Source organism: Ceratotherium simum, chromosome 18 (genome assembly GCF_057802395.1).
Source record: "Ceratotherium simum simum isolate JZ-2026a chromosome 18, ASM5780239v1, whole genome shotgun sequence".
Classification (NCBI taxonomy): Eukaryota; Metazoa; Chordata; class Mammalia; order Perissodactyla; family Rhinocerotidae; genus Ceratotherium; species Ceratotherium simum.
In genome coordinates, this window is record NC_141917.1 from 38,497,574 (window position 1) to 38,503,395 (window position 5,822).

Genomic DNA, 5,822 nt, shown 5'->3' on the forward strand with positions numbered 1-5,822 from the left:
ACGTAGGTGGAGAGGAAGGTGAGTGCGTGTTGTAGAACCCAAGAGCACAGATACTGCCAATAAGAACGATGTGTTCACCAGCACCGAGACCAAGATGGTCACGGACTGACAAAAGGCCACAAGATTTGGCATTTGAGAATGAGTTCATATCTTTTGAGAAGGCAGTTTCAGCTAAGTGTTACGGAGAGAAGCTAAAGATCAATAGGTTGGCTTACATGTTGCAAGTGGAGGGGAGGTGGTAAGTGCAGACTTTGCTTCTTTTTATTATGGTAAAAAAAATACATAACGTAAGATCTACCCTCTTAACTTTTTGAGTGTATAGTATGGTATTGTCAACTATAAGCACAAGGTTGTACAGCAGATCTCTACAACTTTTCCATCTTGCATAACTGAAACTTTATACTCACTGAAAAGCAAGAAAAAAAGGTAGATAAGTAGCTGGGGAGGACCAGGAGTTAAGGGAGGTTTTTACTTTTGTTATCCTTTCTAGTGTTTTGGAGACAAATAATATAATAGGCCAACAAGGAACAACAAACAATGAAATAGGTGAAGATACCACAAAACGACAATATAAAAAATAGAATAACTTTCTAGGTGGTGGAGATTGGCTCTAACGTATAGATGGAAAGTGTTGGTTTTTAAAAGAAGAATGAACACAGCTTCCTATGAATGGTGAGGGATTGAGGAATTGTAGGTCAGACTCTAATCCTTTTAAATTAACTTAATTAATCTCAGAGTAGTCATACAGATGTACAGTGGTATGAAAAATCTGTCTCAGGCCTGTGCTTCCTTATTGATTCATCTAGACCATCTTCCATTGGCGAAGCTTATCATCTTTCTCAGCATTCTTGGTCCCTTGATGCCCCTGTACTGAGAAACAGTTTGAGATTGCCCTCCCTTGTTGGTTTTTGTGTCTGTGTTCCAAACCCCATGTAAGAACTACTTCCATTCCCTCCCCCACCCGTGATGGGACATAGTAGCTTGATCTGCCTCAGGTCTTATGCTCTGCATTAAGGGAAAGTGATCAGATAGAAATAATCCATGAGGATAGCTAAAAAAGAGTATGTTGAATGACCTCAGTCTCCTAAGGGAAGTAGGAGGTGAGATCATTTGCCGACAATGAGTGAAAGGAGTAGACTTAAGGGTTTGAGGGGAATGAAGGAAGTTTGGAAGAATTTAGAGAATTCACTGTGAATAAAAGGATTTCCAAGCAATCCTAAGGGGCCAACTGAGATTAGATATCATAAATTTGTAGTGGAGCCAACTGGCAGTTTCTTGACTTTTTCCAGTGTTACTTGGCAGTGGGATAACAAGAGAAGAGAAAACATATGGTTAGATTTGTCCAACATTGAGGATTGACAGGACAGCTGCAGAGGAAGTTTGAGATGGGTTAAAGGATTCTTGGTAACTAGTGAGAGAGGAGAGAGGAGAAATGGGTGACCACGGGGTTCAGGCTAGGTGGAGAAACAAATGAACCAACTGAAGCCAGAAGCTGACTGAGGAACAGGGGAGGGAAGTGAGGACGGAAGAGTCTAGAGACAAAACAAGAGTCTAAAGGACAATGAACAGGGTTAGTAGGCATGAGAAGGAGTAGCAATAGCAGAGGGACTGGGCATTACTTTTAGAGTGGTCAGCTTTAGCATCTGTGAGCCTGGTGGTAAAAAAAAGAAAATGTTCAGGTGATGATAAGATGTGACATATGGCCTCCTACATGTGGGTTTCTAGAGGAGAATAAAGCAAAAGGTCATGCTAATGGAAAAGTGGGGGAAGTGAAGGTCTAGGATGTTGCAAAAGTTATCAACTATAGCGTTGAAGCTAGTGATGGGGTGGATTTGAGATGAAATCTGTGAGGCAAGTGTGAAATTCCTCAAAGGCGAAAAGGAACAACATTGCAAGAGGTTAAAATGGCCTTGTATTAAAATTCTGTCAACCTGGATTTGCATCCTCAAGTCCTGGTCAGTCATGTACTAGCTGTGTGGAAAGACGAAGGATGAAAGAACAAACGAGACAAATAGTTTGTTTAAATTTAATTTCATTGAGATAACAACATCTAAAGAAAAACAAAAAAACCAAGAGTGCATTTATTATATTTAATGCCACTAGAAAGTAGTCATTGCTCTCTTTTTCTGAATAATCAAATGTTAAAGAAAAATGTAAAGAAGGGTCTTTTGTGATGTCTGAAGAAAGGATCTTGGTCATATTCATGTGTCAGGCCTCTCAGCTCTCTTAATAACTCATTATTCATTAAATTTTACTTCTGGACCATGGACATTATTTTTAAAGTTCTGGGAATAATAACAAAACTCCATATTTAACACAGGGCTTTGTAGCCACGTGACCAACAAATTTCATGATCATTCTGTCTTCTCTTTCAATTCTCTTCCTGAGATGACTCCACTACATGGAGATAATTATCAGGCAGCAGTTTTGCAATACTCAAAATGACTGGAAATGATCACCTTGCTGTCATGCTGTTGGATGATGTCATCCTCTTTCCCATCCAGTCAATTGTGCCCCTCACCACAGCCACATGAGAATGACAGCTTTGCTAAGTGCCAAATGGAAAGACCTTCTAGGTTATCAAATCCCTTCCCAGCCAACAGAGGATTAGCCTCATTTGCGTATTCCTGAGTGTTTGATCCAGCATGCTTTTAAATGACTTAAGTCATGTGGCTCCAGCTACTTAGGCTATTCTGTCTCACTCTCAACTTGTTCTCTGACCTTCTCTGAGGAACACTTAAATACTCTCATCAATGTTCTTTTATTCTGTTTCACTCCAGTTGGTAAAGCCCCATTTTATTTTATTTTATTATTTTTCGTGAGGAAGATTAGCCCTGAGCTAACATCCGTTGCCAATCCTCCTCTTTTTGCTGAGGAAGATTGGCCCTGGGCTAATGTCCGTGCCCATCTTCCTCTACTTTTTATATGTGGGATGCCTGCCACAGCATGGCTTGATAAGTGGTGCATAGGCCCATGCCTGGGATCCAAACCCGAGAACCCCAGGCCGCCAAAGCCGAGCACACAAACTTAACCACTACGCCACTGGGCCAGTCCCCAGTAAAGCCCCATTTTAAATGGTTACATCTGAGTAAAGAAATGTTAGTGTAAGTTATCTTTAAAAGTATTTTGAAGGTGGCACTGCAAATAGTGAGTATTTGGGGCTTGATGTGAATATGTCATTAACTAATTTATGGTAAGTAGGGATTTCTTGTCATTGGAAAGATTAGTCCCTATATATTAGATTGGTTTGGTTATCTTTCTGATACAATTTTGACCCAAATTGTATATACTAAAAAAACCATTTAAAAAAAATCTGGCTTTTAGATAGTTTCCCCTGGTTGTCTCCACTTAACTTGCTTCAATTTAGTTCTCAAAGTCATATTTTTGTCTCACCCTCATGCTCAAGAGTTAGCTCTCCCTATGCTGATCAATCTTTCAAGGTCCATTTTTTAGTTTTTAAATTACTGGAAGTCTCTAATGCAGTTGGTTTGCTGGTGTTCCCCTACACATCACTATTTCTTATTCATCCTATAATCATTGGCTCAAGTGTCATCTCCTTCAGGAAACCTCTGTGTGTTACCCTCTCCCTACCTTCCTGGGCTGAGAAAAGTACCTCCCTTAGGTATTCCTATAATATTCAGTGTGTTATTCTACCCATGCACCAGCATGTTGTATTATAATTATTGGTTTGTATCTCAATTTCTGCTGTCGGATTTTGATCTTCTTGAGGGTAGGGAAATGTCTTATTCTTCTTTGTATTTCTAGTATTGAAGCATAGGCAATCAGATCACGCATGTTGAGTGAAATAATGTACCAAAAAATAGCAAAATCTAGGATTGTTTTTTCACTATGTGGTCGATGCATTTGGATCCTTAACAAATCCAATGTACAATAATTAGTAAAGCAATGTATTTATTTTGATTAGGAAAAAAACAAGGCAAGATGAAATCTGATGTTGCATATTGTATCTTTATGAGCAAATAATAGACTGATTTCCTCTACTATGCCTGTAAATACCAAAAAAAAAAAAAAAAGGTGGTGATAGTGGTGCTGGGGGAGACAGAGAAACTACTCCAGGTAAACATATATTTTTATTATTAGATTCTCAAGCCCAATTCTACCCAGGGGAATTGGTTGGACCACTTGTGAAACAAAAGGACTTCTTTGCCCATTTAGGATCAAGAAGTAGGCTAGCTCACACACCTACGTTCACTGAAGCATTATTCATAATAGCCAGGAGGTGAAAACAACTCAAATGTCCCTTTATAGAAGAATGGATAAAGAAAATGTGTATATACATACAATGGAATCAGCCTCTAATAAAGAAGGAAATCCTGTCACATGCTACAACATGGATGAAACGTGAGGACATTGTGCTAAGTGAAATAAGCCAGTCACAAAAAGACAAAATATTACATGGTTCCACTTTATGAGGTATCTAAAGTAGTGAAACTCACAGAAACAGAAAATAGAATGGTGGTTGCTGGGGGGCTCAGGGCAGGGGGAAATGGGGAGTTGTTGTTCAACAGGTATAGAATTCCAATTTTGTACAATGAAAAAGTTCTAGAGATCTATTGTACAACATTATATAGTTAACACTACTGAACTGTACACTTGAAGTAGTTGAGATGGTAAATTTTATGCTATGTGTTTTTTACCACAATTAAAAATAAAGTAAAATACTCTCAAAGGAAATAAAAAATAACTAGGCTAGATGCTGGCAAGGTGGGTACCTCTGACCTTCTCCCTCATGCCCAAATCTTGATATTGGTTCTCTGGTTCTGAAAGCTCTAATATTGACCAGAGGCACAGAAGAGTGAACCCAAGAGGAGAGTCTTTCCTGCTTCTGTACCGATGGCAGAACTGATTTAGCATCACAGTCCATGAATCTTTTACCATGGGCTTCACATTGGTGCCTATAAGAAGATTCGAGGGTCCAGTACTCTCTCTTAGAAGTGTGAGGTAGTCTAAGAAGAAGCCCATCCAGTGTGAGGTAGTCTAAGAAGAAGCCCATGCATAAAGTAGCCATGGACGATAATAAAGAAGTTAGACAAGTGCGTGTTAAGGAATGTAAATTTTATACTGTGGATAATATAAGCTTCTGATGGCATTTTAGCATCAAGTGAAATGATCAAATACATGAGTTAATGCAATTGCTCTGTTGGTGTGGTGTCAGAGACGCTTAAGGAAAAGAGACTGTCTAAGATGGAAAGAGTGCTTAAATGCACCAGTGTTCTTTGGCTTAGTTGGTTGGGTAAACATTGGAACAACAGATTTAATGTCATGATGGAGGTAAAAAAACAAGCCTAGTGGCCTGAGAAGTGAATGGGAATTGAGAAATTGGAAAGAGTGAGTATAACTGGTGTCCTGGGAAGGGAGGCAGATAAAGTATTGTTTAGAGGTTAGACGGCTTAGTGGATTGTTTCTGCCTAGGGTGGAAGAAACTTAAGCATGACTAGGCTCAGAGTAAGGAGTTAACAGAGAGGGAGAATCGGAAGACAGAAAACAGAGGGATAATTGACAGATAGAGTCACCAAAGGGACCATGAAGATCTAGAGCTAGGAAGAGGAATTAACATTTGAAAGGAGAGGGATACCTCTATTTTCAGAAGAGAGAGAGAGAGAGATGGATAAGATGTGAGATACTGGACTTTAAGATTTCTGAGGCTGAACAAGGAGGACAGTCGCCCTTCATGATTTGCAAAGTGACAGCTTAGAGCCAACTTTTCAAGTGTTATTGTGCTTAATTTTGATTGGGTTAATTTGGATTAATCATTTTCTAGCCAAGGAGAGTTTGACTAGATCAATGGATGGAAGATTCAA